The 12,045-nt window shown below is 37.5% G+C and overlaps 1 protein-coding gene across 4 annotated transcripts in view; it reads left to right on the top strand.

Moving 5' to 3' along the window:
- The window catches only part of celf5a (cugbp, Elav-like family member 5a), a 691,759-nt gene that overhangs the window by 442,263 nt on the left and 237,451 nt on the right, over positions 1-12,045 (top strand). The gene's annotated exons all lie outside the window — the stretch shown is intronic.

Raw genomic sequence — 12,045 nt, 5'->3', positions numbered from 1 at the left:
ATTTCCAATATTACATTTTACACTGCAAAAACTGAAATCTAAGTAAGATTGAATACCTCAAATAAGGGTGATATTTGCTTATTTTCTGTCTGATAAGATCATTCTTCTCACTAAGCAGATTTTATGTTAGTGTTTTACTTATTTTAAGGATTTTGGTCCTAAATCATCTCAGTAAGATATTACAGCTTGTTGCTGAGATTTTATGACCTATATTGAGTAAAAAATGCTTGAAACTAGAATATCAACTGTTGCAAAGCTGTGCCATCAACACTCACAAGTATAAAACTACTTTTTTAAAGTAATAATTTCTTATTTCAAGCATGAAAAAAAAATCATGACTTTGGCACAATTAGGTCTCATAATTAAAACGGATGACAGCCAAATGGACTTTGCAGTTTTATTTACAAAGAATCAATAGAAAATACGTACTCATATAGTAGTACGGTTGGCACAGTACAGTAAACTGACAGTTAATATTTAAACATTTAACATTTCTAACAATTTTTAACAGAGCTAGTTCATGCACATTCAGATAAATTCTTCAAAATTACAATTAAAACATTTTGGCCGGGAGTCGGGCTGTATTTATGCGCACTAATTGACTGAAAGAGCACGCACTTGCCGCGATGATGTCATGTTATCGATGGAAAAATGCATTTTTAGACAGTATGATTTGCCTGAGCGTCTAGGAGACCCCGAGAGTAACAAGCGGTTGCCTTGTTACCTTTCCATTAAGAACAATAAATTATGTTTTAGTATAAGTTTGCTGGTTTCAAGAAATGTAATGCCGAGCGCATATCATTATGTCAAGATAATGGCACTTGCATTTACTTAATTTAAGAATATTTTTCAACATATTGAGCAAAAAGGTCTAATTTTTTTTTTTTCTACCAACAAAATTGCACTTGTTATTAGTGAGAGTATACTTATTTTAAGGTATTTTTGGGTTCATTGAAGTTAGCTAATTTTACTTGATTTGGAAAGTCTTGACAAGCCAAATTGTCTTGTTCTATTGGCAGATAATTTTGCTTAGTTCAAATAAAATACCCCTCATTTTTGTATTTTTTTGTTTTTGTTTTTGAACACTGACTTTTTGCAGTGTAAAGCATTTATCGGCCGAAAATATTGTCAGTCCGATATTATCGGACATCTCTAATATAAATGCATAAAAATACACAAAGATAACTTGTTAGTGAAATGTCGGTCATCTGCACGCCGTGGGTCCTTTTAAGGCGCGTTATCTATGTGTATACAGTGCATGTTTATGTGCCGTTGCTCGTGATGTAACGATCCTACTGTAGCTATCCTGACCCCTGCCAGTTGATAAGTTAACGCAGGTGAAAAGAGCAGGCAGGGCACGCAAAGAAAAAAAAACAAGCAAGATGAATGCGATCGGGTTGCAGGGCCGAGCACCACGGTCCTCTCCCATCTGTCTCGGAGTCTGCCATCCCATCTCACAGGCGGCAGGAGGTAATTGGGTTCATTGTTCTCACTGCGGGATGCAACGGATTGAGAGCTTCATTATCAGGATAAGCAAGAATGTAAAGGAACCACACACGTACTGTAATGTATGGTGACTACAGGGAGTATCAACAGTATTTCAACAAATAATGTTGACTTTGTACCAAAAACCTTCCTCCCTGAAATCCAGCTTTTTCTAGTTGGTGATAGAATTACTGACATCCCAGCTGTCTTGAAGGCACCATAAGATTTGGAGCGACCTGCACGAGTATGGAAATATTAACAATGCCATTATTCCTGACAAATTCATATATCCAATCCGATTTTAATTTGCTATTTTTCTGCACAGTTGTGGTAGGAATTAGGGATTAGTTTGTTGGATTATTCAAGTAATCCAGTAAAACACACTTTTTAGACACTTTATATCAGGGAAAATAGTTGGAATTAAACAATGTTTTTTTTTTTTTGCTTGGCATAACTTTTAGTGTGTCTCGATCCAATATTGATCTCAGATATCGGTCCGATACCAGCAAAAAAAACCAAGTAGTTAGGTCTTTATTGTCATTGCACAAGTACAACGAATCTTTGTTTTCAGCACAAACCCGTTCAAGATTAGACAAACAAACAGTGTACAGCAGGGGTCCCCAAACTATGGCCCGCGGGCCGGATCCGGCCCCCCAGCATCCAAAATCCGGCCCACGGGAAGTCCCAACTTAAAAAAAAAAAGTTTTTATTTTTTTTAATTTTATTTATTTATTTGTATTTATTTATTTATCTTTCCTTTCTAATCCATTTTCTACCGCTTGTTACTCTCGGTGTCTCCTAGCCGCTCAGGCAAATCATATTGTCTAAAAATGAATTTTCCCATCAATAACGTGACAATGTTAAATGTTGATGAACATCAATGTTGATTGATGTTAAATGACAAAATGGATTATAAAGACAATGTATATATATAAATGATAAATGGGTTGTACTTGTATAGCGCTTTTCTACCTTCAAGGCACTCAAAGCGCTTTGACACTACTTCCACATTTACCCATTCACACACTGATGGAGGGAGCTGCCATGCAAGGCGCTAACCAGCACCCATCAGGAGCAAGGGTGAAGTGTCTTGCTCAGGACACAACGGACATGGCGAGGTTGGTACTAGGTGGGGATTGAACCAGGGACCCTCGGGTCGCGCACGGCCATTCTTCCACTGCGCCACGCTATATATATATATATATATATATATATATATATATATATATATATATGTATATATGTATATATGTATATATATACATATATATGTATGTGTATATATATATATATATATATACATATATATGTATATATATATATACATATATATATATATATATATATATATATATATATATATACGTATATATATATATATATATATATATATATATATATATACACGTATATATATATATATATATATATATATATACACGTATATATATATATATATATATATATATATGTGTATATATATACATATATATATATATATATATATATATATATATATGTATATATATATATATATATACATATATATATATATACGTATATATATATATATATGTATGTATACGTATATATATATATATATGTATATATGTATATATATATATATATATATATATATATATATATATACGTGTATATATATATATATATATATATATATATATATACACGTATATATATATATATATATATATATATATATATATACGTGTATATATATATATATATATATATATATATACGTATATATATATATATATATATATATATATATATATATATATATATGCAGCCTGGCCCCCGGCCAAATTTTTTTAACCCAATGCGGGCCCCGAGTCAAAAAGTTTGGGGACCCCTGGTGTGCAGGGTTACAGAACAGGAATGCTGATGGGTCGCCACAAAGATGGGAAAAAGGTAAACGCTGGGGAAGGATGAGTAAAAAAAAAAATACAAACTAGACTGGGCTCCTAAGGGGGCCCAGTCTGGAGTGGGAAAACAACCTCCATAGCAAAGCACATATACATATTACATCGTACATCTCGAGATATCTAGCAACAGAGGGGAGGGAGTAGGGGGCCATGGTAGCAGGCTGCAGCTCTTCAGGCTGTTAAGTATCTGATGATATTGGCTTGTAACTAAAATCCAAGCTAAAAGCTCCAATAGAAGAAGTCCTACAGCACTTGTACTTGTACAAAGCTGGACAGCCATTTAACATGTAAATATCCTCAAATAAGCACACAAGTTTGATCTTTCCTTGTAATTTAGTAAAGTCATTACTAAATGTAAACATGGTAGGCTATACACCACCATGAGCTAGCAGCTACACAACAGCTAAGCACACTTAGACTTAGACTTAGACTTCATTTTATTGTCATTCAACTTTGAACTTTACAGTACAGATAAGAACGAAATTGCATTGCATTAGCTTGTTGTAGTGCAGGATAAAAGAGCAATAAGGTGCAGATATAAATAAATAGATTGCTGTACAGATAAATATATTGCACTTTTGCATATGCATCCATGTTTATGGATGTATGTTATATTGTCTTTATATCCCTGCAAGTTAATCCGTTTTTGGGGGGGAATTGAGGGGATTATTATTATGAGGGAAGAAGCTGTTACAGAACCTGGAGGTTCTGCTACGGAGGCTGCGGAACCTCTATCTAGAGTCAAACAGTGAAAACGTTCCTTGGTGGGGGTGGGAGGAGTCACTACAGATTTTCTGAGCCCTGGTCAGGCAGCGGCTTCATTAAAGGGGAACATTATCACAATTTCAGAAGGGTTAAAACCATTAAAAATCAGTTCCCAGTAGCTTATTTTATTTTTCAAAGTTTTTTTCAAAATGTTACCCATCACGCAATATCCCTAAAAAAAGCTTCAAAGTGCCTGATTTTAACCATCGTTATATACACCCGTCCATTTTCCTGTGACGTCACATAGTGATGCCAATACAAACAAACATGGCAGATAGAACAGCAAGGTATAGCGACATTAGCTCGGATTCAGACTCGGATTTCAGCGGCTTAAGCGATTCAACAGATTACGCATGTATTGAAACAGATGGTTGTAGTGTGGAGGCAGGTAGCGAAAACGAAATTGAAGAAGAAACTGAAGCTATTGAGCCATATCGGTTTGAACCGTATGCAAGCGAAACCGACGAAAACGACATGACAGCCACCGACACGGGAGAATGCGAGTACGAATTTGGCGATCGCCTTCTAACCAACGATTGGTATGTGTTTGTTTGGTATTAAAGGAAACTAACAACTATGAACTAGGTTTACAGCATATGAAATACATTTGGCAACAACATGCACTTTGAGAGTGCAGACAGCCCAATTTTCATCAATTAATATATTCTGTAGACATATCCTCATCCGCTCTCTTTTCCTGAAAGTTGATCTGTCCAGTTTTGGAGTTGATGTCAGCAGGCCAGGGAAGCTAGGGTCGATATTCTTCTCTTGATCATCTTCGGTGGCATAAGGAACGGTGTGAGCCAAGACATCCAGGGGGTTTAGCTTGCTCGTCTGCGGGAACAAACTGCCACCATTGCTTGCCGTGCTACCGAGGCCCTTTGTCCCTGAATTGCTCACACACTCCGGCAGATTCAATGGGGGTCTGGCGGCAGATTTCTTTGACTTTATCGTTGGAAATGCATCTGCTTTGAGTGTCGCAGGATATCCACACATTCTTGCCATCTCTGTCGTAGCATAGCTTTCGTCGGTAAAGTGTGCGGAACAAACGTCCAATTTCTTGCCACTTTCGCATCTTTGGGCCACTGGTGCAACTTGAATCCGTCCCTGTTCGTGTTGTTACACCCTCCGACAACACACCGACGAGGCATGATGTCTCCAAGGTACGGAAAACAGTCGAAAAAACGGAAAATAACAGAGCTGATTTGACTCGGTGTTTGTAATGTGTTTGAGAAAATGGCGGATTGCTTCCCGATGTGACGTCACGTCGCCAAAATTCACCCATTTAGAGTTCGGAAATCGGTTAAAAAAATATATGGTCTTTTTTCTGCAACATCAAGGTATATATTGACGCTTACATAGGTCTGGTGATAATGTTCCCCTTTAAACAATACTGCATTTTGAAACACATTTGTCAATAAAAAAACATAAATTAATCGATGAATTCCAGTTCCATATTACTTACGGATACAAAGCCTCGAAGGCTGAAGCAACAGTAATAGAAAGTGTTCAGTAACAAACGTGTCCGTATCATTTAACTTACTGCATCTGCTTAATTTAAAAAAAATGATTGTGACCACTCGGTGTCACTAAAAAACAATTAACACTCCACTTAAAACACATGAATCTGTTTTCTAATATTCCACACTACAAAAATAAAAAAAGTATTAACTGGTTTGTGCTGATATCCTATCAGATTAATATCAATATCAACCGATACCCAAGGTTTCAATATTGTACGAATAAACGTTATTCTTTTTTCGAATTAATACACATTATTGACATTGAAATTTGTTACGTTTAATACATTTTTATTATTTTCACACCAACATTTTCATGTTCTATTGTAACAGCCATGCAGAAACTATGTACGCCTATATATAGTTCTAGGCACTGCGTCCAGTCCGGATTTGATCAATTAATCGAAGCCACAGAATATAAATTTAACATTTTCTCTAATCGAATTAATCAAATCAATGGATACATCATTGCAACCCTAAAAGGAAGCATATTTCACCATACAGATTCGGCGATGTAGCCTTGTGTGTTGTGTATAATTTGTACATTGAAAGCTTTGCAGAAAAATGGAGCAAAAATAGAATTGGTACAGACAGAACCATGCCGCGCCATTATGTGTGGCATCGTCAGCGTCTGAGGTCCTGTCAGATATTGTTTACTTTCCTGAAGGCCGGCGAATGAATGGAAAAGAGAGACTAGTCAATCACTCGCTATTTATTCTGCTCTCTTGGAGCGACCGCTCTCCTGCCAGGCGAACAATGGCATCCTCGAGGTTGAGACCCAGACGAAAAGACTCTCTAAAAAGCACGAACAATCAATGAAAAAAACAAGTTTATTGCAAGGTAAAGGTCATGCTAGATTTCCTTTTAGCACTTTATCGGACCAGGAACTGTATTCAGTAACTTTGTGTGGGTGTTATAAATGGACTTTAATATTTAGAATGTTGTCTTCTACCCAATTGATTGAATTAATTTCCCTTGAAAAACATGTCTGAAAAAGGAGTCGAGAACTGTATTCGAGCCAAGCAACATTTTAATTAATTAATGGTGGAACTATTCTATGACCAGCGTGTATTGTTATATTATTCTAGTCAATTTCCCCATAGACTTTGGTGCACTTAGTATCAAAATCAATCTTGATTTTGTAAACTACAAGACGCCATGACCAATGTTCCCTCTAATTTTGAGTTTGTGACAAAATGCAAAAACTCCCTGGGCATTCAGTGGAGCACATTTGAGCACTGTGGCTATACCAGAAGAACACCTGCCCCAAACCTGACATCATATTAAGGTAAATGTCTTATTAGTATAATCCAATGACAGCAGTCATTTCCTTTAGATTATTTTCAAATGTATGTGATTTGGCCCAATTACAATGAAAATGACAAAAAAAAAAAAGCTTGTTTCTAATCAGCTGTATATTAATATTTGATGTCTTTAGAAAGAGTCTGTACCCCTTTGAAAGATCCCATGTATTTCCCCTCAAAACATTCACATGTTGCACAATGAGATGTAAGAGTGGTATAAAGTGTGCAATCCTGTAACTTTATGTCTGTAAATATATATTTTTAATAGCTTTTCTGTAATCTAGTAACAGCATTTAATGATTTATACTCATAAAATAACATTCTTAATAAATAACAATAGAATAAGCTCACATTTGATCGAGGAGTCATAGTGTAACGACTTGGCATTTACAGTTTTATGTGTAGTGTTGGAGTTGTCCAATGTTTTGTGTGGCCATAAACGCATCAGTGGTGAAGTGCGATGAGTGCATGTGTTGGTGCAATTAGAGAGAGCGAGCGGGTGCTGTTGATATGAAAGATGACAAAGAGTTGGTTTTGGCCTGGTTTGTACGGCAGAAATTGACCAGTTTTGCTGGATTTTTTAAATTTTTTACCAATGTTGTTGGCTTGGTTACGGCCGACAAACAGTTTTGCTAAATTAAGCAATCAATGGAATTCCTGTCCTCCTTAAAGCGTCTTGACAGATAATTGAACAGTGTTGACGGATATTGTTTTATCTGTGGCGGCCGCTTGTTGTTACCTATCACTCACAATTGCATTGCAAAATCCTACAGAACAAATTGTTGTGTTTATTTTTTTTGGAGTTCGGATTGGATTTGATTTTGTGTGCTGCATAGATTTGCTGTGCACAGAGGACACATGAGCAGTGCACAACTGTGCAGGTGCACACCATGGAGGGAATGTTATTCATGACCATCCTTGAAATATTTCATCATTAAAATATACAGTATGTATTTGAATGTGTCTTGGGATCGTCTTAATTTTATTTTATTTTTTTACTATTTACAGTCGCAATCAAAAGTTTACATACACTTGTAGTCTTATTATTTTGTGACATCACATGGACAAAGATAAGACCTTCTGGAGGAAAGTCATGTGGTCAGATGAAACAAAAATTGAGCTGTTTGGCCACAATACCCAGCAATATGTTTGGAGGAGAATAGGTGAGGCCTTTAATCCCATGATCACCATCCCTACCATCAAGCATGGTGGTGGTAGTACTATGCTCTGGGCCTGTTTTGCTGCCAATTAAACTGGTGCTTTTCAGAGAGTAAATGGGGCAATGAAAAAGGAGGATTACCTCCAAATTATTCAGGACAACATAAAATCATCAGCCCGGAGGTTGGGTCTTGGGCGCAATTGGGTTTTCCAACAGGGCAATGACCCCAAACACACGTCAAAAGTAGTAAAGGAATGGCTAAATCAGGCTAGAATTAAGGTTTTAGAATGGTCTTCCCAAAGTCCTGACAATGCTGAAGAAACAAGTCCATGTCATAAAACCAACAAATTTAGCTGAACTGCACCAATTTTGTCAAGAGGAGTGGTCCAAAATTCAACCAGAAGCTTGTGGATGGCTACCAAAAGCGCCTTATTGCAGTGAAACTTGCCAAGGGACATGTAACCAAATATTAACATTGCTGTATGTATACTTTTGACCCAGCAGATTTGGTCACATTTTCAGTAGACCCATAAGAAATTCATAAAAGAACCAAACTTCATGAATGTTTTTTGTGACCAACAAGTATGTGCTTCCATCACTCTATCAGAAAAAAATAAGAGTTGTAGAAATTATTGGAAACTCAAGACAGCCATGCCATTATGTTCTTTACAAGTGTATGTAAACTTTTGACCACGACTGTATTAGGGCTGTCTTCCACTAAAGTTTGTATTATTCTGATTTGTTAGATGTTGCCTATTGTCGATAAGCAGTCAAATCTATGGCGGGGTTTTTATAAGATAAATAAACAGTTGATAAGTTGTACTGTTCTACGGGTCACTTTAGCACTTAAACCGTACATAAATATTGCTAAGTTAAATAAAGGTATTTAGAAAACAAACGTAGTCTTACAAAGATCTCATTTGTGATCTTTTTCAACCTCAACAAAAGGCTAAACCAGAGTTAGTGTGAGCCTCTGCTCTCGCACAACACCAACAGGACATCACACTTGACTAAATAGAGGAATTAACACAGTTTGCATATGTCAACCAATGGAAGGATCATTACTTTGTTCAAGCGACACCTCCGGGGCAAGGTGTTTTCCCGTCCTAGGCCGACAAGCCTCAATCATGTGCCCCAAGTAAAAACTAGAGATGTCCGATAATATCGGACTGCCGATATTATCGGCCGATAAAGGCTTTAAAATGTAATATCGGAAATTATCGGTATCGGTTTCAAAAAGTAAAATGTATGACTTTTTAAAAAGCAGCTGTACGGAGTGGTACACGGACGTAGGGAGAAGTACAGAACGGTTGCGTCTTCCAATCATACTTGCCAACTCTCCCGATTTTCCCGGGAGACTCCCGAATTTCAGTGCCCCTCCCAAAAATCTTCCGGGGCAACTATTCTCCCGAATTTCTCCTAATTTCCAGCCAGACAACAATAATGGGGGCGTGCCTTTAAGGCACTGCATTTGCGTGCCAGCCCAATCACATAATATCTACGGCTTTTCTCACACGCAAGTGAATGCAATGCATACTTGGTCAACAACCATACAGGTCACACTGAGGGTGGCCGTATAAACAACTTTAAAACTGTTATAAATATGCGCCACACTGTGAACCCACACCAAACAAGAATGACAAACACTTTTCGGGAGAACATCCGCACCGTAAAACAACATAAACACAACAGAACAAATACCCAGAACCCCTCGCAGCACTAACTTTTCCGGGACGCTACAATATACAACCCCCGCTACCAACTATCCCCCCCACCTCAACCCCCCCCCCCCCCCCCCCCCCCCAAACCACACCCACCTCAACCTCCTCATGCTCTCTCAGTGAGAGCATGCCCCAAATTCCAAGCTGCTGTTTTGAGGCATGTTAAAAAAAAATAATGCACTTTGTGACTTCAATAATAAATATGGCAGTGCCATGTTGGCAATTTTTTCCATAACTTGAGTTGATTTATTTTGGAAAACCTTGTTACATTGTTTAATGCATCCAGCGGGGCATCACAACAAAATTAGGCATAATAATGTGTTAATTCCATGACTGTATGTATCGGTAGCGGTTTATATCGGAATCGGTAATTAAGAGTTGGACAATATCGGGATATCGGCAAAAAAGCCATTATCGGACATTTCCAGTAAAAACATCCAACTAACACTATTAGTAAATTATTCTTGTTTGCAGACAAATAGATTGTATATGTGGTAGACCAAATACACACTGATTTTAGAGACGTGACATCAGACCTGGAAGCATTGAAAAGAGAAAGGCTGAAATTACCGTATTTTTCGGAGTATAAGTCGCTCCGGATTATAAGTCGCGCCGGCCGAAAATGCATAATAAATAAGGAAAAAAACATATATAAGTCGCATTTTTGGGGGAAAATTTATTTGATAAAACCCAACACCAAGAATAGACATTTGAAAGGCAATTTAAAATAAATAAAGAATAGTGAACAACAGGCTGAATAAGTGTACGTTATATGAGGCATAAATAACCAACTGAGAACGTGCCTGGTATGTTAACGTAACATATTATGGTAAGAGTCATTCAAATAGTTATAACATATAGAACATGCTATACGTTTATCAAACAATCTGTCACTCCTAATCGCTAAATCCCATGAAATCTTATACGTCTAGTCTCTTACGTGAATGAGCTAAATAATATTATTTGAAATTTTACGGTAATGTGTTAATTTCACACATAAGTCGCTCCTGAGTATAAGTCGCACCCCCGGCCAAACTATGAAAAAAACTGCGACTTATAGTCCGAAAAATACCCTACAGTTTTTTGTTTCTTACTATCTAAAAACTATTTGTCACAATAATATTTTACCAATATTTAAAGAAGACATGAGGAATGCAAACAATTTATCTGCAGCAAGTAGTCATTCGCCTCCTTCCGACTGAGTGGGCGATGGAGCTTTAATACCAGACCATTTTTGACTATTTGAAGACAGCCCTACCCTGTATATTTATAATAGGGTCAATATTGCATTTCAATGGGTAGAAAACACAGAGCAGAGCAAGTGTATGTCATTAAAATGTGCACGTTTGCTCGTTAAGGTGCTGGATAGAACGTGATGGATAGTGAGTCGACCGGGTGGGTTCATGTAAAACGGGTTTTAAAGCTTTAGTGTGGTTCATGTCACGACTTGTCTCTGGCAGATGGCGAGAACAGTTAGAGATCTCATTAGATTATCCAAGCGGCTACGCCATGCTTGTTGCGCCATCCTTTCATTTAGGCTTGCATCGCCTTAGCAGCGCTCGTTCACACACTGCTGGTCAAAGTCAAAAGAGGGTCGAGCATTTGCATGTTAGCAGATAGAGAGAGAGAGAGAGAAGTGTGTGCGCCTTAGATAGGAGGAGGGTACACGCTGCAAGCTGGAGTCTTGGTATCTGCTCGTGCTAATGTGCTTGTGTGGGCGTGATGAGTGATGCATCCTTGCTGAGCATAGCGAACAGGATTGCAATGGTCACAGAGCACATTTTGTACCATTTGCCTTGTAATTAACTGGAATTTGTTCGGCACAAATGCACTGCGAGCGTGGGAATATGCAGAAGGGGGAAAATCTAGTGCAAATCGTGACAGTTGGTAATTATTTATTTGTGTCTCCATGTTAACACTTATTTTATTTGTATTATCTTTAATGACACGGAGGCTAAATGGAGCATAGAGGGAGCTGATTAGCAGCCCCCCCGCAGCCTCCAGTGAATATGGGTGTTTTTATGACTTTTTAAAGGGCATTTAAAGTCATTTTTATATATGGTTCAAGGCTAATCCCAGCCATCAGAGTCTTGTGCTGCATGTTAAGTGGTAAGAACATGCAACATGGAGGTTTTTCAACTT

The sequence above is a fragment of the Nerophis lumbriciformis genome, linkage group LG18, assembly GCF_033978685.3.
Source record: "Nerophis lumbriciformis linkage group LG18, RoL_Nlum_v2.1, whole genome shotgun sequence".
Lineage (NCBI taxonomy): Eukaryota > Metazoa > Chordata > Actinopteri > Syngnathiformes > Syngnathidae > Nerophis > Nerophis lumbriciformis.
Note: the sequence above shows the minus strand (reverse complement) of the source record. Positions and strands in the feature narration are given on the sequence as shown.